We start from the raw sequence: 22,228 nt of genomic DNA on the forward strand, positions 1-22,228 counted from the left end.
CACTGAGTGCTTTTTGGACGATACTTCGGTTCAATAAAAAATATTTGAGCTAACTTTTTAAGTATTAAAAACGTTTTTAGTATAATAAATTAAATTAATATCTAAAACGAAAATTAATATTATTTATTTTCATGGCAGATAGAAAAAGGTAAATAGTATTAAAATGAGTATTTGAGAAAGAAAAATAGAATCAAACCATTTTGGAGTTATTATCTTCAAATTGGTCGGTTACTCGGTTACACACTTACAAGAAATAAAGCAAGCCACGTTTTTTTTTCACGCGCCAATAATTAAGCCCAGGACTTGAATGAGTGTTGCGGCCCAATCTCGGTGTATAATGTGACATCCTTTTCTTTTGTGTTGCATTGTTGTATAAAACATACGTCTTTAAGAAAACGACGACTTTGATTCACTAATTTGTTCACTAGCAATCAATGTGGGATATTTATTTTGTATCATTAAATTGTATTTTCTGCATTAAATCTTACATTGTGTATTTTGAATTTTTGATACAAATAATATTTCGGTATGGTAGTTGAGTAACTTGGCTTACATCATCCTTGGCATATTTGACCAAACATATATTCAAAATGTTCACATTTGAAGTCATTTATGTAACCACTTTTAACAAACGAAATTTTGGACTTATGTTTGATTCATATGTTTTTTTTAATTTGACGTGCTAGTATATTCAATTCGAAGTCATTGTGTATGTCTATTTTACCCTAGGTGTAAAACTAATGTATTATATGAGTTCATTTAAAAGAAAAATTAAATATGAAATTTTAGAAGTTTGAATTTATAAGAAAAATTATAAAAATATTGAATTATTAAAATTAAAATGTTTTTTTTTCCTTTTAAATTTAAAAAATAATTTAGATAAATAAACAAATGAGTTAATTTGAAATTTTGAAATTAGAAAGAAAGTAATTAATAAAATTCATATGCATTTATTATTACATTTATTACAATTAAATATTATGTGGAATTTAATAAAATGAAAAAAAAAACACTCCATATGGAAAACATTTAATTGAAAATAACCACAAAATGACATATGACCAAATCAATAAAATATGACATATGACAAAAAGATTTTCTTTTATTAGAATAGATTAAAACATGCTTTGAATTTTACAATACATAAATTTATATAAAAAAGTTACATCATCTTTCTATTATAATAAAAAAATATGTTTATTTTTCTTTCGTCATGTGTCACCATGTCATGCCACTTGTGAACCTATTGATATTCCATTTCAAATTTCAAGTTTTAAATTTCCACTTAATTTCATTAAATTAATAACATTAAAATAAAATTAATACAGACTATAAGGTCACATATTTATTTAAATCAACGATTATAATTTTATATATCTAAAAAAATATCTTTTAATTAATAATTTATTTAAAATAATTTATTAATAATTTTGAGTTTTTATTATAAAAGTTTAATTAATTTTATAACAGTGGTTCTTACGAGTTATAAACCAGTTTTTTAATGAAAGGTCCAATATTTAGAATTAACCTTAAAAATAGATGTTTTACTTTTACCATTTGCGACAAAGCATTGTTTATCGAAAAATACAAACCCCTATATAATCGATTTTTAAAGTTTGATTTTAATACAACCGACCCTCTTTAATCAGTAATATTTTTATTTATAATTATAATTTAAGTTAAAGTTTAAATCTTTACTATTTATTAACTAATTAAGTTCATTTAATAAGTAGTACATCATATATTGTTTTAATGTTTGATATTACATATTAAATTCTTAATTATAATATAATATTTTTGGTATTTTTCTTATAACTATGCACATAAAAATTTATCATCTTTCTTATTTTAATAACCCACACACATACACACACTAATACACACACATACACACACTAATACACACACATACACACACACACACACACACACACATATATATATATATATATATATATATATATATATATATACACACACACACATATAGGGCAACGTTATAATATGGATGGACAATTATTATGTGGACGTGTAGACAGTGCTATTCTATGAGAATTACCAAGTGAATAAGTTGTTTGGTAATGCGAATACGTTAAATCTTACAAAAATATCGTCATTTTCATGCATTCTCACTAATTCTTATTTATTTTTTGTTCTCAAACATCATTTTTCACTCATTTTCATTCTGACAGAATACGACTCAATAAAATTCTGACAGAATGAGAATAATAATAAAAAATCTATAATAACTTTATAGACGATTTAATTAGCGAGAATGCGTGTTAATGACAATAGTTATGTAAAATTAAACGTATTCATATTATCAAATAACTTATTTTCTTTGTCATTCTCACAGAATATCATTGTCCACACGACCACGCAATAGATGTCAATCCACATTTGAACATAGCTCTCTCTTTCTCTCTCTCTCTCTCTCTCTCTCTCTATATATATATATATATATATATATATATATATATATATATATATATATATAATTTTTAGTTTTATTGTATTTTTTGTATCTTTTGTAACTATATATGTAAGAATTTAATATCTTCTGTATTTTTTGGAGAAAAAAACCCGAAAAGGTTATATTCTTAGTTTTGTCATGTAATATTTCATTTTCAAAAAATTGACTTTTGTTTAACTGACAAATTTAGATGATGAAGATTTGTAATACATTCAATATAGATGGGATGTTGACCTCATAAAGGCACTCTCCCAGTACAAAACTAGGGAACACAACAAAGAAGAAGGAAACACACAGTTAACACACACTTGTGTATTTGTGATTAACTTAAAAAAACAAATTACATGGGAAGCCATATAAGGAAAAACTGAAAAAGGAAACTGCTACTAGAATACCATTACCTATAAAGCAGGAAAATAAAATTGGACAACTGCCCACTATCTAGACTAATTCAACAGAAGTAAAATATGACATAAAATAAAATAAACGTATATTAAATTAAGGATAGAAGAAAGTACGTTAGGAGCTTGCATGAGTTGGATGTTGCACCTCTTAATATTCCCTCTCTAACATCAATTTCTACCATACCCATCATGTTGCTAAATTTAACTAGTTTCCCACTTGCAAGACTCTTGGTTAGGGTATCTGATACCTGCTCATTTGTTTTCACATACTGCAAGTCTATTTTGCCCATTAAGACATTCTCTCTAATGAAGTGGCAGAGAACTTCAATATGCTTAGTGCGAGCATGAAAGGTAGGATTCTCAGCAAGTTTTATGGATGACATACTATCATATAGAAGTGGAATAATTTAATCAACTTACTTGTTTAGATTCTTCAATAGTTGAACAAGTCAGGTACATTCTTGAGTTGTCATGGCAGTAGCTTTACATTCTGCTTCCATTGTGGATATAGATATGGTGGGTTGACGTTTACTACTCCATGATACGATGTTGGACCCAAGCATGAATACATAGCCAGTTGTTGACCTTCTTGTGTTCAAGTCACCAGCATAATCAACATCACAAAAACCCATCAATTTGTAATCAGGTTCCCTCTTGAACTGAACTCCATAACTAAGAGTGGCTTTGATGTACCTTAACACTGTGTGCAACTCCAAGATGAGGCTTCCTCGGATTTTGCATGAACCTCCTTAACACACCAACACCAAATGATATATATGGTCGTGTCAAGGTGAGATAAATGAGGCTTCTCACCATCTTCCTATATAACGTTGTATCTTCTAATTTACTTTAACATTAGTGTCCATAGGTGTTACTGTTGTTTCACATTCCAACAGTCTAAATCTCTTCAACAAATCAGTGTAATGCTTTCGTTGATGCAAAACTATGCCTTCATCATCATAGCTCATTTCGAGCCCTAGGAAGTGTTTCACCCTTCCTAAATCCTTCATGTGGAAACGAGTACTTAATTTTTCTTTAAGTTGAATGGCCATATCTTCCAAGTATCCTGCAATTTTCAAATCATCGACATTGTAACAGCCCGGAATCTCAGGTATTATTAAATTATGTTTTTGGGGTGATTTAAGAGGGGACTCGGCGAGTTGGAGCCTAGACTCGCCGAGTAGGATCGCAGACTTGGTCGCGGGATCGCGACTGGACTCGACGAGTCCAGATATGGACTCGGCGAGTCTACGCTGTTTAGCGAAAACCCTAACCATTCAGGTTTGGGACGTATAAAAAGGACTCATTGGCCATCATTGTTCATTTTAGCCTTCTGAGAAGAACCCTAAATCGATTGTGTGCACCTGGAGCAAGGATTATAGGCCATTGTTGATTATAGAAGAGTGGTTGTGCAAGGAAGAGAAGGGATTGGCTAAAGGAGCAGAAAGGGAGTCACATTCTGAGGATTAGGGACACAGAGGATACATCATCCAAGTAAGAATTCGAGTATACTCTGCTATGTTGATGTGATTATGGAATTAGGGTTTATGGAACCCTTTTGTGAATAGATTGAATGTTACCCTAGTCCCCTAAACGATTGTAACCCTGTATTGGGACCTATGGAGGTCCAGAATGTCCCATGTCTGTGCATTTCGGGAATTGATGAAGGTTTTGGATTGGAATCCTTATGCCTTAGGTCAAAATGCAAATTATGAATCATATGGTGTATCATGAGCACTGAAATGAGGACTTTACGTGATGGATCAGCCTAGGAAGGCCAGACCTAGGAATGGTCGAAGCAGTTTTGACCTTAGGATGCAGTTTGAACGGTTGCATGGTATGGACTCGCCGAGTCCGATGAACAGACTCGGCGAGTAGCTTGAAGATTAACTGGGACTCGTCGAGTTGTTCTTCAGACTCGGCGAGTTGAGTCGGGGTGGCCCCGCGATTCTTCCAGGAGTAACTCGTCGGGTCAAGGAGGATACTCGACGAGTAAATAGGGAATCTCAGAGAGTTGGAGGACGTCTAGACTCGCCGAGTCGCCATGGCACTCGCCGAGTCGCCATGGCACTCGCCGAGTCCGGTCGAGTTGACCGTTGACCGTTGACCAGAGTTGACCTAAGTCTGACTTCTTAGGGATAGTCACACTTAGAAGATATAAGTGTTAATGAGGGATATGTGATGTTATAGGGAGGTTGTAGCTCGTCGGATTGTGCACGAGTGATTTCAGGATTTGCTAGCTTTCAGCATTCACGAGGTGAGCCTTCTCACTATACTGTACCCGGAAGGGTTTGACTGTGTGACCGGAAGGTCGGATATGATATGTGATATGTATGCTATATGTGGTAAGTTATTTGTTATATGTGTGCTATGTATGTCATGGGCCGGAAGGCGATTATATTATGGGCCGGAAGGCAATATGTTATGGGCCGGAAGGCGATATGTTGTGTGATGGACCGGAAGGTCGGCGTGGGTAGGACCGGAAGGTTTACCCAGCAGGGACGGAAGTCCCCTGAGACACATGGACCGGAAGGTCAGGGCCTGGAAAGGCGTATGTGCGTAAGTTGTATATTGGGGAACTCACTAAGCATTTATGCTTACAGTTGTTATGTATGTGTTTCAGGTACTAGCGAGGACCGTGGGAAGGCGCCGGCGTGATCGATACACACTGAAGGATGTTTTTATGATCTTGGGATTTAGACAGTTTGTATTTGACATGACACTTAAATTATTTATGCCTTGTTTTGAATGGAAATACTTTATTTTTAAAATGAAAAATTTGTTTGAAAATTTGCGTTGTTACAATTGGTATCAGAGCCTTGGTTTGAGGGATTCGGGTGCACCTTCGGGAGTAACTGAACTCAAACCGAGGATTTGAGGAAAACTTTTTAAATAAAGGCATAAACTTTTGTAAATGGTTTTGTGGTAAGCAAGAAAGAAGCAGTGTGTACGATCAGTCAACGCCCGAACGGTAAAGATCCCCAAAATACCTTACAATATTATATGATATACATTGTTATGCATGCTAGAAGACTAGGTATTCATGATAGGACTAGAGTGGCCTGATTTGTGATGCCTTAGTCTAGGGAAGTTTGCCGATATGAGATGCTTTGCCAGTGTGCGGGTAGATAGTGCATATCAGAAGTAGAGTACTCACTATCCGGGGTTTGGGGAGGAAGACTTGGGATGAACGCTGATGCGGTGTGGTCGGTAGTATTGGGCCCGTACTACCGAGGACATCGGGTCAGTGGGAGACCCAAGTAAGAATCCCTGGATATCGGGGACTGAGTAGGGTTGCGTTATCGAGTGCGATTATACTCGATGGAGTCTCTGATAGTTTTATGTTGTATTTCAGAGACATCATGGTTAGACCACGCCACGGAGCGAGTTCGAGCGGTGTGAGTGACGAGGAGATTCGTCAGATGATTCACGAGGAGGTAGCTGCGGCGATCCGGGCTGAGATCCCGGAGATGTTTGGGTCTATTAAGACCACCCTGATGGAGACGTTTGAGGAACGGTACGCCGCATTGACTGAAGCTGCAGCCGCTGCAGCTACCGCAGCTGTGGCCGCTGCCAGGCCACAGGGGGGTGACTCGTTGCTGTTCCGGGAGTTCAGCAACACGAAGCCACCTGAGTTCGATGGGACGCAGGATCCGATTGCTGCGATGAGGTGGATCGCGGATATAGAGGGGTGCTTCTACACTTGTTCATGCCCGGAGCACCTGAGGGTACGGTTCGCTTTAAACCAGCTCCGTCTGGGAGCGAAGGATTGGTGGAAGTTCGTGACGGCGAACTTCACTCTGGCATAGATTACAGCAGTGACATGGGAGGGGTTTACTGCTATGTTCAGGGACGAGTACGTTCCCCCGGTGGAGAGGGAACGATTGGTACAAGAGTTCTTAACCCTCAAGCAGGGTACTGATTCTGTTGCGATGATCACGCGGAAGTTTCATGAGAGGGCGATGTTCTGCCCCGAGCTGGTATCCACTGATCAGGCTCGGATGAGCCGGTACTTGGGTGTGTTGAGGAGGGATATCCGGGAGTTTGTGTCAAACTCCACCTACCATACTTTTGCTGAGCTTCAGGTAAATGCCAGGAAGCGCGAGATCGAGTTGGAGACCCAGGCCAGGGAGGAGGCCGAGTCTCAGCGGGTGGACCGGCGACCGGTTCAGTCCCAGCCGGCAGCCAAGCGGATAAAGTCCGCCGATTCGAGGACAGGAGGTTCGAAGGGCCGCACTTGCGGGAAGTGCGGCAAGAGTCATGATGGGGTATGTCGATCTGGTGCTTGCTACAAGTGTGGCAAGGAGGGGCACATTGCTAGGGAGTGCCCCAAGGGGTTTACGGTTTGCTTTCATTGCAACCAGACAGGCCATAGGAAGGTCGAGTGCCCTCAGCTTCTTCAGGGATCTGCACCTGCTGCCAGAGCTACTGCGACCCGACCGGTGAAGGCCGAGGCCCCGAGGGCTCGGGGGAGAGCCTTTCAGCTGACTGCGGAGGAGGTCCGTGCTGCGCCCGATGTTGTGGCAGGTATGCTGTAATTCATGTATTTATTTTTTAATGTCGAGACGTTATGCTTATGTTATTATATGCGTAGGTACTTTCCTTGTGAACTCTGTGCCTGCCTTAGTGTTATTTGACTCGGGTGCGAGTAGATCCTTTGTATCTTTAGCCTTTAGTCAGCATATCAGCGTTAGTCGTGAGTCGTTGAGTCGGCCTCTGAGGGTTTCTATAGCTGACGAGAGAGTGATTTGTGCCACGGAGGTTCTCCGGGGATGCGTGTTAGAGATTTTCGGGGTCGAATTCCCGATTGACCTGATTCCTATTGCGATGGGTGATGTCTGTGTCATCGTGGGCATGGACTGGTTGAGCCGATTCGGCGTTGTCATCGACTGTGAGCGTCAGCTGGTGACTATACGAGACCATAGTGGGGGAGTTCTTTCGGTGTACGGTGAGGGTACCCGTTCAGGATCAGCTTTTTGTTCGGCCGCTAGGGCGATGCAGTGTCTAGAGCAGGGCTGTAAGGGTTTTGTGGCGTATGTGATGGATACGCGGGAGGTTTCCGAGAGACCGAAGTCAGTTGAGGAGGTCCCTGTGGTGCGTGAGTTTCCAGATGTTTTCCCCGAGGAGCTGCCGGGAGTACCTCCTGTGAGGCAAGTAGAGTTTGGTATCGATCTAGTTTCGGGGGCCGCGCCTATTGCTAAAGTGCCTTATCGTCTTGCACCTCCAGAGATGCAAGAGTTGTCCTCGCAGCTCCAGGAGTTGCTGGGGAAGGGATTCATTCGGCCGAGCAGCTCGCCATGGGGAGCACCTATTCTGTTCGTCAAGAAGAAGGATGGTTCACACCGGATGTGCATTGATTACCGGGAGTTGAACAAGTTGACGGTCAAGAACCGTTACCCGTTGCCGAGGATCGATGATTTATTCGATCAGTTGCAGGGAGCATCTTGGTTTTCCAAGATCGATCTGAGGTCAGGGTACCATCAGGTGAGAGTGCGGGACGAGGATGTCCAGAAGACAACGTTTAGAACGCGATATGGGCATTATGAGTTTGTGGTGATGCCTTTCGGGCTCACCAATGCCCCGGCTGTGTTCATGGATCTCATGAACAGGGTATGCAGACCGATGTTGGATCGGTCAGTGATTGTATTTATCGACGACATTCTGGTGTATTCGAGATCTAGAGAGCAGCATGAGGAGCATTTGAGGGAGGTCCTTGAGGTATTGAGGTCGGAAAAGCTTTATGCAAAGTTCTCCAAATGTGACTTCTGGTTGCGGGAGGTCCAATTTCTAGGACATGTTGTTAATCAGAAAGGGATATTGGTCGATCCGGCCAAGGTTGAGGCGGTGATGAGTTGGGAGGTGCCGAAGTCACCCTCTGAGATCAGGAGCTTCCTTGGGTTGGCAGGGTATTATCGGAGATTCATTAAGGATTTCTCCAAGATCGCAGTGCTGCTCACCAGATTGACCCGGAAGGGTGTTGCATTCTCATGGGGGCCCGAGCAGCAGACCTCCTTTGAGACACTTCGCCAGAGGTTGTGCGAAGCCCCGGTATTAGCTCTCCCGGAAGGGATGGAAGATTTTGTAGTATATTGCGACGCATCGATTTCGGGACTGGGTGCAGTGTTGATGCAGAGGGGTCATGTGATAGCGTATGCGTCGAGGCAGCCGAAGCCTCATGAAGCGAGATATCCCACGCATGATTTAGAGTTGGGGGCAGTAGTATTCGCTCTCAAGATTTGGCGTCACTACCTGTATGGGGTTCGATGTACGATATACACGGACCATAAGAGCTTGAAATATTTGATGGATCAGCCCAACCTAAATATGCGTCAGAGGAGGTGGTTGGATGTGGTCAAGGATTATGATTGTGAGATCCTGTACCACCCAGGAAAGGCTAATGTGGTAGCCGACGCGTTGAGCCGCAGGGCGGAGAGCACTCCATTGCGAGATGTATGCTTGAGACTGACTGTGATGACTCCAGTATTGGATGCTATTCGTGGGGCACAGGCTGAGGCTGTGCGGCCAGAAATGCAGAAGAAAGAGCGGGTTGTGGGGTTAATTTCAGAGTTCGTTAAGGATGGACGAGGGCTTATGACGTTTCAGGGTCGGATCTGGGTACCGTTCGTGGGCGGTACGCGTATTACTCTGATGGAAGAGGCTCATAGATCGAAATTCTCGATCCATCCCGGTGCTACGAAGATGTATTTGGATTTGAGGAATGAGTATTGGTGGCCCTGTATGAAGAGGGACGTGGCATGGTTCGTTGAGAGGTGCTTGACCTGCCGTAGGGTTAAGGCCGAGCACCAGAGACCGCATGGCAAGTTACAGCCATTGGAGATCCCCGAGTGGAAGTGGGAACAGATCACTATGGATTTCATCACCAAATTGCCGAGGACTGCTAGGGGAGTTGACGCAATTTGGGTGATTGTGGATAGGTTGACGAAGAGTGCACACTTCCTTGCCATCAGCGAGAGTTCTTCAGCGGAGAAGTTGGCGGAGATATATGTGAGAGAAGTGGTATCTCGGCATGGAGTGCCGATCTCGATTGTTTCAGACCGTGATGTGCGCTTCACTTCCAGGTTCTGGAAGAAATTCCATGAGGAGCTGGGTACTAAATTGCATTTTAGTACCGCATACCATCCCCAGACAGACGGTCAGAGCGAGCGGACGATTCAGACGCTGGAGGACATGCTTCGAGCGTGTGTGTTAGACTTCGGGGGTAGCTGGGATGCATATTTACCCTTAGCAGAGTTTTCCTACAACAACAGCCATCATTCGAGCATTGGTATGCCACCTTTTGAGCTGTTGTATGGTAGGAGGTGTCGGACCCCCATTTGCTGGGGAGAGGTGGGACAGAGAGTGATGGGCAGCACAGAGATCGTGCTTCAGATGACAGAGCAGATTTAGCAAGTTAGACAGAGGTTATTGACCGCCCAGAGCCGACAGAAGAGTTATGCAGACAGGCGCCGATCCGAGCTTGAATTTTAGGTCGGCGACTTCGTTCTCCTGAAGGTCTCTCCTTGGAAAGGAGTGATTCGATTAAGGAAGAGGGGCAAGTTGGGGCCCCGGTATATTGGGCCATTTCGTGTGATTGCAAGGATAGGCCGGGTAGCCTATCGGTTGGAGTTGCCAGCGGAGTTGGGACAGATCCACGACACTTTTCATGTGTCGCAATTGAGGAAGTGCATAGCCGATGAGTCGACAGTGGTTCCATTGGAGGATATTCAGGTGGATGCGAGCCTGAATTATGCCGAGAGACCAGTGGCCATCAGGGATCGGAAGATCAAGGTTCTGAGGAACAAGGAGGTACCTCTGGTGTTGGTTCAGTGGCAACACCGTAAGGGATCGGAAATGACTTGGGAGCCGGAACGTGAGATGCGGGAGCAACATCCGGAACTATTTTCAGAGTGAGACTTCGAGGGCGAAGTCTAATCCAAGTGGGGGAGAGTTGTAACAGCCCGGAATCTCAGGTATTATTAAATTATGTTTTTGGGGTGATTTAAGAGGGGACTCGGCGAGTTGGAGCCTAGACTCGCCGAGTAGGATCGCAGACTTGGTCGCGGGATCGCGACTGGACTCGACGAGTCCAGATATGGACTCGGCGAGTCTACACTGTTTAGCGAAAACCCTAACCGTTCAGGTTTGGGACGTATAAAAAGGACTCATTGGCCGTCATTGTTCATTTTAGCCTTCTGAGAAGAACCCTAAATCGATTGTGTGCACCTGGAGCAAGGATTATAGGCCATTGTTGATTATAGAAGAGTGGTTGTGCAAGGAAGAGAAGGGATTGGCTAAAGGAGCAGAAAGGGAGTCACATTCTGAGGATTGGGGACACAGAGGATACATCATCCAGGTAAGAATTCGAGTATACTCTGCTATGTTGATGTGATTATGGAATTAGGGTTTATGGAACCCTTTTGTGAATAGATTGAATGTTACCCTAGTCCCCTAAACGATTGTAACCCTGTATTGGGACCTATGGAGGTCCAGAATGTCCCATGTCTGTGCATTTCGGGAATTGATGAAGGTTTTGGATTGGAATCCTTATGCCTTAGGTCAAAATGCAAATTATGAATCATATGGTGTATCATGAGCACTGAAATGAGGACTTTACGTGATGGATCAGCCTAGGAAGGCCAGACCTAGGAATGGTCGAAGCAGTTCTGACCTTAGGATGCAGTTTGAACGGTTGCATGGCATGGACTCGCCGAGTCCGATGAACAGACTTGGCGAGTAGCTTGAAGATTAACTGGGACTCGTCGAGTTGTTCTTCAGACTCGGCGAGTTGAGTCGGGGTGGCCCCGCGATTCTTCCAGGAGTAACTCGTCGGGTCAAGGAGGATACTCGACGAGTAAATAGGGAATCTCAGAGAGTTGGAGGACGTCTAGACTCGCCGAGTCGCCATGGCACTCGCCGAGTCCGGTCGAGTTGACCGTTGACCGTTGACCGTTGACCGTTGACCAGAGTTGACCTAAGTCTGACTTCTTAGGGATAGTCACACTTAGAAGATATAAGTGTTAATGAGGGATATGTGATGTTATAGGGAGGTTGTAGCTCGTCGGATTGTGCACGAGTGATTTCAGGATTTGCTAGCTTTCAGCATTCACGAGGTGAGCCTTCTCACTATACTGTACCCGGAAGGGTTTGACTGTGTGACCGGAAGGTCGGATATGATATGTGATATGTATGCTATATGTGGTAAGTTATTTGTTATATGTGTGCTATGTATGTCATGGGCCGGAAGGCGATTATATTATGGGCCGGAAGGCAATATGTTATGGGCCGGAAGGCGATATGTTGTGTGATGGACCGGAAGGTCGGCGTGGGTAGGACCGGAAGGTTTACCCAGCAGGGACGGAAGTCCCCTGAGACACATGGACCGGAAGGTCAGGGCCTGGAAAGGCGTATGTGCGTAAGTTGTATATTGGGGAACTCACTAAGCATTTATGCTTACAGTTGTTATGTATGTGTTTCAGGTACTAGCGAGGACCGTGGGAAGGCGCCGGCGTGATCGATACACACTGAAGGATGTTTTTATGATCTTGGGATTTAGACAGTTTGTATTTGACATGACACTTAAATTATTTATGCCTTGTTTTGAATGGAAATACTTTATTTTTAAAATGAAAAATTTGTTTGAAAATTTGCGTTGTTACAGACATAAACGAGAACCAATGCAACTTTGCTTCTAAGCTTCTTCACAAATAAACTAGTATCTGATGGAGTACTTGTATACTTGTTGTGTTCAAGAAATTCAACCATTTTTCCAAATCAGACCCTTGAGATTGTTTTAGGCTATATAAATCTTTCTTGATTTTACACATAGCTTGGTTGATTTTTACTCTTGAAACCATGAGGCTGATCTATATGGATTACGTGATCCAAGTTTCCATATAGGAAAATAGTACTCACGTCCATTTGCCATAGTTTCCAACTTTTACTTGCCGCCAAAGCTAACAAAACCCTAATTCTGGTTAAATTAGCCATCGGGCTAAGCGTATCCTCATAATCCATACCATATTGTTGCGAGAAACCACGTGCTACCAGACGCACCTTATATCTACCAGTTGATCTATTTGCACTACGTTTTATCTTGAATACCCACTTGCATGAAACGAGCTTCACTTCATCTAGTTTTAGAAGAAAATCCCACGTCTGGTTCCTAATTAGGGCATCAAATTCTTCCTACATTTCCAAGACCCACTCTTGTTTAGTTGCAACTTGATCATATGTATCTAGTTCTGTTTCTATTTCTTCAACTATTGCAACATTAGCATACCAAGGATTTTATTTCCTGACTCTTGATGATCTTCTGGGATTTTGAGTCTCGTTGTTGTTATCATCATTGAAAACTTCATCTTGGACATGAGCATCATCGTTATCAATTACCACATCACTCCCTTTAATATCTGGTCTCACATTTGATGACTCCATTTCTTCTGTAAGAATTTTAGAATCAAGAGAACCTCGTGCTTTTCTGCCACCATGAGGAATTTTCATCAAAGACTACGTTCCATGATACATAGCACCTTCCAGAGTTAGGATCACAACATTTACAACCCTTTCTTTCTTGATCATACCCCACAAATAAGCATCGAACAACTTTCTTTTCCATTTTACTTCGCAAGTGGTTGGGTATAAACACGTAACATACACACCCAAATACAAGTAGGTGACTCACATTAGGCTTTATATCCAAGAGCTTTTCAAATGTTGATACGTAATCAAGATTTTGTTGTGGAATCCTATTAATCACATATGCAACTGTTTTCATTTCTTCTACGAAATACTGCCCTGGAACATTTTTATCATGCATTATACTTTTACAGATCTCACCCAAGTGTCTATTCTTCCTCTTAGATACCCTATTTTGTTATGGGGTATTTGGACAATTTAGATATCGTTTGATCTTATTTGTTTTCAAGTACTCACTGAATTCTGTTGCGAGATACTCCCCTCCATTATCATATCGGAGACAACTAATGTTGTGTTTTGTTTCTCTTTTAGTTTGCACTTAGGGGTGGCAAAAAAACCCTGAACCCGACGGGAAACCTAAAACGTGAGCATTTCGGGTCGGGTAACGGGTCATTATCGGGCTTTTATCGAGTTTGAGGCAATGAATGGGTTATCCTTGCGCCAACCCGCGCCACCCCGATTATATATATATATATATATATATATATAATATGTTCGAATCCTTTTTATGTTAATTGCATGAATTTATAGGTACAATACTTACTGTGGACAATCCTCTTAATTTTTAACAATATGGTGTAATGATCTTTTTTTTATTTTTTATTTTTTATGTTTTGACATATTACACTAAACTTAAATCAAATAATTTTTAATAAAACAACGTCCTATTTATTTTGTGAAAGTGATGCATCATATTTTTATTTTTAAAGGGAGGATGGAACATCTATCTTTTTAATAATGTAATTTTTTGTTATATTTTTATATGACACTGAGGTACCCTAAATAGGAAAAAAGATTTTGTTGTAAATTGTTGTAAACCCGATAAGATACCCAAACCCGACAGGAAAACCCGAAACCTGATGGGGTGCCCCGATAAGATACCCGAAAGATATCGGGGCGGGTTTGGGAAACCATGCCCTGCCCCGAACCCTCCCCGTTGCCATTCCTACTTCCATTTTAAATTCCCTGAACTTGGAAAATGATTATGTAACGCCTGTAACTTCGAGCTGGTCGGTTAAAATATAATAAAAGATAAAAATGATTTTTTGATAGAAGATTATTTAGGATAAATAATCTTAACTGAAGTTATAGTACATGTGACAAGGATTCCGTGCACATAAAGAACTTTGAAATACGACTTCGTATGAAGAAGTTATGCTTCTTTGAAGTTTTGCAATTAAATTAATACAACACAGAGTGTTGTAAATAGTAAATCAGAGATATATTGTTTATTAGCCTAGGTAGTCTAAACAAAAGTCGTAGTAAACGAGAAATCAATCGTGTGCATATAAAGAACACCCAAATTTGACTTCGTGAAAGGAATTTATGATTTTTCTAAGTTTCAGTGCAACAGTGTGCAACACTGGTATCGACTTTTAGATCGGTTGATTGTTAGTCGGAACAATCTAAAAGAGAATCGAAGATCTGATTAATAGGAGTCTGTCGATACAAAAACAATCGAGAATAGATGTTAGACGAGAGCGTTATAAAATTTTAAAGGACTTTAACAGTCTAATCCTATTAAATATATAACTTTAAAAAGAAAGTCAAAAGTAGTCGATGAAGTCTAAATGAAAGTTGTAGATCTCGTCGATAGCTATGTGTGGATATAAGACTCGTGAAAAACGGAGCTCATACGAAAAAGATATGAATTTTCTAACAAATCAGAATTTCTCGCACACAGCCACACGCACAGACAACATGCACGGCGTGCATCTGACACCCTGCCCAAATTGTGACACGTATCACCACTCAGGAATCGCCATGTCACCCAGTCCAACCGAATGCACAGTGTGCAAATAAATTTTTTTCCCTATAAATAGCCATTCGTATATGCTCCTCAGATCTCACCCTTACAGCCTCTATCTCTCAGTTCTCCATCCTATACCCATTTTCCTTAAGTTTTCTAGCATCTCGGCGAAGCCCAACGATACCTGAAGTACCTGACTGGTAGTGGCTATTTAGTTGAAGCTCCCAGGTCAGAGTTCTTCCCACATAGTTCCCGGTTTTCATCAAATTACTCGGTAAGTTGATCTACACTCTTTCTCTTTCAATTAACTTATATTTATTGTCATAAGTCGTTATTATGAACCTATAAATAAGATTTATGAGTGATTCCAAGTCATTATACTGATTGATCTACATATGGGGATGATGTATAGGTTGGATTTAGTGAGGTGTTTAAAGTGAGACTTCTAAATAATATACTATGTATACCAAACACAACCTACCTCCTATATGATCCTACCTGGTTGTTACTTACATGATAGATCTTGATATAAACATTGGGATTAGTGAGGAATATATACTATAAATTAGTCGCCAGGAAAGTAAGACTAAGACTTAGTGATATTCGTACCTAGGTCACGTCAGAAGAAAAGATATAGTACCAAGGTGAAGGTCTGCCCAAATTCCGAGATTGCCACTTTTATCAAGTGGGTTCATAATTACTTTCACCTTACACATAGATATGAAGTATCTAAATAATTAAATGCTATATGTGCATATGTGTAAAAATATTATGTGTTAGATGGAATGTTATATCATTTATACTGTATATATATTTTTATGAATATAATACATTGGGTAATGAAAGGTAATAAAAGATGCCATAATATGATGAAAAGATAAGATACGATAGTATGACAAAAGATAAGATGCCCTACTACGATAATGGATGTAGAAATGGTATTACCATATCAACGATGTAGAAATGGTATTAGCATACCAATGATGTTGGAACAGTACCAGTGTACCAATGATGTAGTCACTTAGCATAGTATAGGTGATGACCACCGGACTATTCATGACCATCCCATGGAACACAGACAATAATGGACTTTGTGCCCATTTAATGTGATCTAACCTACTAACATGTAATGTGGAGAAATCCCTATAACAGTACTATCAGCAATGATGATTAAGATAATCCTTAGGACATATCCTTAGGAATGAAAATAGAAAGAAAACGTACTAACACATATTGCGAAGAAATCCCTGTAACAATACTGTCAGCAACGATGACCCCTAGGATAGATCCTTAGGGAAGAATAAAAAAGAAAACGGGGATGGGTAATCGGATTCATTGTTTGACAATTAAACATATCAACTATATTATTGTGGGTTGAAAACCCCATGTACTCTTCAGGTTTCCCAACCTGACCCACTCAGTTTCTTTGTATCACATGTAACGGTATGAATGTACATTATGCTAAGAAATTAAAGGAGATGTAGATCATGAGTGTAAATTAATGTAAGGGTTGTTTATGATTATGTTTCTGTATTGACGATGACATCCTGAAATTTATTAATGAAACACATTTCTTCGGAAATGTATCACATTATAGGGAACAAATTATGCATTATAATTCTTTAAAAATGATACTTTGAAATGAAATAAGCATAATTAAATCGGTCTTTTTTCCGTAAAAATGGGGATGTCACAGTTGGTATCAGAGCATTAGTTTAAGCGAACTAGGAATTTAGAGGATTTATAGACTTAAACTTAGAATGCTAAGCGATGATTGTAAGATGAGTGTCCGCTATATTTTTTGTAGTGTGCTTGAAATGACACATCACTAGCTTATTTTAGGAATGACGCCTAAATCGCTTTTATGTGTTAAATGATTTATGTTAAAGCATGTTATAGAGATAAGATGCCTTAAGATGCTTTAGGTTGCCTAAATTGCTATTACCTAAATAAAAGGTTTGTTTCCAACCATAACTTAGAATAAGAAATTTTATGTGTTCATGCTTCTAAATGTTTAAATTACGATATTAGAACCGATATATAAATTTCCGGGGTAATAAGGAGGATTACGCATCTAAACCTTCCTTATCTTAAATTCTCGTCTCGGTACATTGAATGTTTGTAGATCGACATGGTTAAAACTAGAAGAGGACTAAGAAATGGTAATGGAAACCTTCAACCTGAGTCTCATGTAGTCGATCATGCACCAGAGGCAGTATCTACACCAATCACAATAGCAGGAGTCCAAGAAAAGATTTGGGCTATGATGACCGAAAAAAGGGAAGAAATGAGGCAAGTAATCTAAGCGAATGGAACAGAACCCACAACACCTATTGAGCAACTTAAGCTCAATGAAGAGCCATCAGAGGAAGGAAACTATAGTTGAACTGTTAGTCGAGTTGAACCTCGAAGCGTTAGAAGGAACAAACCTGATGAGGAAATTGAAAGGAATGGATGCAAGTATAAAGACTTCATGGATGCCAAAACACCCAACCTTTCTGGAATCCCAACACCTGTAGAAGTTATGGATTGCATCTCCGAGATGGAGATGGTGTTTGAGAGCCACGACTGCAACAACATACATAAAATTGTCTTGCAGTCAGACAACGAAAGACCGGAGTACTAAGTTGGTGGAATTTGTTGGCTAGCATGATGCCGAAGGGAGAAGCCATTAAGATGTGATGGGAGAACTTTCTAGAAGAATTAAAGATGCAGTACTGTGCTAAACAATATCTTCTAGAAATCAACAATGAGTTCCATAACCTGAAGAAAGGAAGGATGGGTGTCAGTGAGTATGTTGTAGCTTTCATGTAGAAGATGAAGCTAGTTCCTTACTTGGTTCCTACCGAACTATCCAAAATAAACAAGTTTGATGTTAGACTACCAGTGGACTATGGGCCAACGATAAAGTTAGCAACTACTCTGAAAGCAGCTATCCGGGCAACTAGGAATGTGGAGACCCAAATAAAGGAGAAGGTTCTGGAAAAGGCTGAGAAAGGAGAGAAAAGGATGCTTGAAGGATCTTCAAGACCAAATAACAAGGGAAATTCATGAAGTCTGACCCAAACGATAAGAATTCTAGGGGAAGCAGTGAAGCCAAGTGGTGTGAGAAGTGTAAGAAGAAGCACTTTGGAAGATGCGACGGAGAAGTGACTTGCTATAAGTGTGGAAGGTCCGGTCACTATTCCAGGGATTGTACGTTCAATGACATGATATGCTACGAACATGGATACAAGGGACATATTTTGAAAGATTTGCCAAAGAAGGATGGAGCAGCAAGGCTGAATGCACCACCGGAGCCAAATGATAGAGCATTCCAGATGGTCCTCTATGAAGCAGGTGGCGAATAAGGAGTTTCTTATCCAAAGTACAAGATATAAAGAAGATGTCTTATTTAAATAATATTGTATGATGTAGCCTGATTTAAAAGGCATGATGTATGATGAACTTGAATAACAGTGTAATTGTTTTCAAGAAGTAATATAATCCTTATTTATGGTATCCAATGTGTTAAATAACTATGTGAATTTTCTTGTTTGATGACTTGGAGGGTCGCGAGGCAATTCGAGTATGAGTAAGTGTGAAAGGTAGTAGAGGCCTATACTACTGGAAGTACAAGACTCACGCTTGGATCAGGAAGAGTCTCAAGATTACTAAGGCATTAGTAATTGAATATGCTTTGTTCATGTCCTTCATTACCATCGTTTCGCAATAACTAAAGAAGATGGATACTATTGGGATCTTAGTCGTCATATCAAATCGAATCTAAATAAAATCTACGAAGCAAGTTTGATATAACGTCCGATGGAAGTATCACAATCATCATTAAGATTTAACAACCTGTAGCTAGGAGTGCTACATGCTAGAATGTGATCACATCACATTAGAACATGAATGGAAGTATCTTCCATTATGGAGTATGACTCAATGAGAGCCAAGTCTAGTCATTACATTGTACGATGAAAGGTTATTAGAATGTGACACATCGGTATATTACGGTAGTTGAAGTAAAGATCTTGTCAAATGTTAAGCCTACTCAAGAAGGAGCAAGAGTCTCCAATATCGAATTTATACTGGAGAGCGATTGCAATGTTAAGCACCACCAACAGTCAATAAGTCCAAGAGTTAGAAACTCATATGCAAGACTTAGGAATTACGATTAATACCTACAATGAAAAGGTAACATGTGGAGTTATTATGCAAGCCCTGTTTTGCTGATGATTCTGGGACGTAATCATCCTAAGAGGGAGATAATTGTAACGCCCGCAACTTCGAGCTAGTAGATTAAAATATAATAAACGATAAAAAACACTTTTTGATAAAAGATTATTTAGGATAAATAATCTTAACCAAAATTATAGTATATTTGACAAGGATTTCGAGCATATAAAGAACTTTGAAATCTGACTTCGTATGAAGAAGTTATGCTTCTTCGAAGTTCTGTGATTAAATAAATATGACATCGAGTGTCGTAAATAGTAAATTGGAGATAAATTGCTTATCAGCCTAAGTAGTCTAAATAAAAGTCATAGTAAACGAGAAAGAGAACTCGTGCATAGAAAGAACGCCCAAATCTGACTTCGTGAGAAGAAGTTATGATATTTCTAAGTTTCAGCGTAACAATATGCAACACTAGTATTGACTTTTAGACTGGTTGATTGTTAGCCGAAACAATATAAAAGAGAATCGAAGATCTTGTTAACAAGAGTCTGTCGATATAAAGACAATCAAGAATGAATATCAGACGAGAGACTTATGAATTTTTAATGGACTTTAACAGTTTAAGCATGTTACAATATAACTTTAAAAAGAAAGTCAAAATTATTTGACAGAGTCTAAATGAAAGTTGTATATCTCGTCGATAGCTACACATGGAGATAAGACTCATTGAAAATGGAGATCGTACATAAAAGATATTAATATTATAAGAAATCAGAATTTCTCACGCGCAACCACACACACAGACAAGATGTATGGCGCGCATCGGACACACCACCGATATTGTGACACGTGTCACTACTCAGGAATCGCCATATCACCCGGTCCGACCGAACGTGCGACGTGCAAATAAAATTTTTTCACTATAAATAGCCCTCCGTATATGATCCTCGGATCTCACCCTACAACCTCTATCTCTCAGTTCTTCATCCTTTAGCCCATTTTCCTTAAGTTTTCTAGCATCTCGGCAAAGCCCTGCGATACCTAAAGTACCCGACTAATAGTAGATATCTATTAGAAGCTCTCGGGTCAGAGTTCTGCGCACATAGTTCCCTGTTTTCATCAAATTACTCGGTAAGTTGAGCTACACTCTGTGTTTTTATTTATAACTTATATTTATAGTCATAAGTCGTTATTATGAACCTATAAATAAGATTTATTAGTGATTCCAAGTCATTATACTGATTGATCTACTTACAGGGATGATGTCTAGGCTGGATTTTAAAGTGAGATTTCCAAACAGTATACTATATATACCAAATGGACCCTATCTATGATATGATCCTACCTGTTTGATGCTTACCTGATAGATCTTGATGTATACATTGAGATTAGTGAGGAATTTAGATTATCAATTAGTCGTTAAGAAAGTAATACTAATACTTAGTTATATTCGTACCTAGGTCACGTCAGAAGAAAATATATAGTACCAAGGCGAAGCTCTACCCAAATTACAAGACATCCACTTTTATCAAGTGAGTACATAGTTACTTTCACCTTACACATAGATATGAAGTATCTAAATTATTAAATGTTATATGTGCCTATGTGAAAAAAATGTTATGTGTTAGATGGAATGTTATATGATTTATACCATATATGGATTTTTATGAATATAATACATTGGGTAATGATGGGTAATAAAAGATGTCATAACATGATGAAAAGATAAGATGTCATAGTATGACGAAAGATATGATTCCCTAGTACGATGATAGATGTAGAAATGGTATTAGCATACCAACGATCTAGAAACAGTATTAGCATACCAACGATGTAAGAGAAATAGTAGTATAGCAATGATGTAGTCATTTAGCATAGTACATGTAACGACCACCGCACTATTCATGACCATCCCATGGAACACATGAAGCGATGGATTTCATGCCCATTTGATGTACCCTAACCTACTGATATGTATTGCGGAGAAATCCCTATTACAGTACTATCAAAAATGTTGATTAATATGTTCCTTTGGAATTAAAATAGAAAGAAACCAACTCATACATATTGCGGAAAAATCCCTGTAATAGTATCGTCATCAACGATGGCTATGATGACCCTAGGATAGATCCATAGGGAAGAATAAAGAAGAAAATAGGGATGGGTAATCAAGTTCATTGTTTGATAATTAAACATATTAACTATATTATTGTGGGTTGAAACCCCTATGTAATCACCAGGTTTTCCCAACCCGACCCACTCAGTTTCTTTGTATCACAGGTAATGATACGAAGGTATATTACGTTGAGAAGTTAAAGGAGATGTAGATCATTAGTGTAAATTAATGTAAGGACTGTTTATGCTTATGTTTCTGTATTGACGATGACATCCAAAAATTTATTAATGAAACTCATTTCTTCAAAAATGCTTGGTAACAATATTACCACTTTATAGGGAACAAATTCCGCATTATAATTCTTTAAAAGGATACTCTGAAATGAAATAAGCATAATTAAATCGGTCTTTTTTTAGCCGTAATAATGGGGATGTCATAGATTTAGAATTTCAACCATGAAATACACCCAAACATACCTTGAAAAATCATCTATGAAGGTTACCATGTACTTCAAACTTTTTATAGAAGGTTTCTTGATTGGTCCAAACACATTGGAGTGTACAAGTTCTAATGGTGCTTTGGACTTGTACTCTGATCTGCCAAATGGTTGCTGATGAGCTTTACCGAAT

General features: G+C 39.6%; 1 long non-coding RNA gene across 1 annotated transcript; it reads left to right on the forward strand.

Annotated features, from left to right (window-relative positions):
* The first annotated feature begins 11,045 nt into the window (after positions 1-11,045).
* On the forward strand, positions 11,046-12,513 carry LOC145051707 (uncharacterized). The gene is made up of 3 exons (XR_013683778.1): positions 11,046-11,230; positions 11,921-11,987; positions 12,354-12,513. It is a non-coding gene; the product is annotated as an uncharacterized LOC145051707 (long non-coding RNA).
* The last annotated feature ends 9,715 nt before the right edge of the window (positions 12,514-22,228 follow it).

The sequence above is a fragment of the Lactuca serriola genome, chromosome 5, assembly GCF_051521515.1.
Source record: "Lactuca serriola cultivar US96UC23 chromosome 5, Lser_US96UC23_V15, whole genome shotgun sequence".
Taxonomy (NCBI): Eukaryota; Viridiplantae; Streptophyta; class Magnoliopsida; order Asterales; family Asteraceae; genus Lactuca; species Lactuca serriola.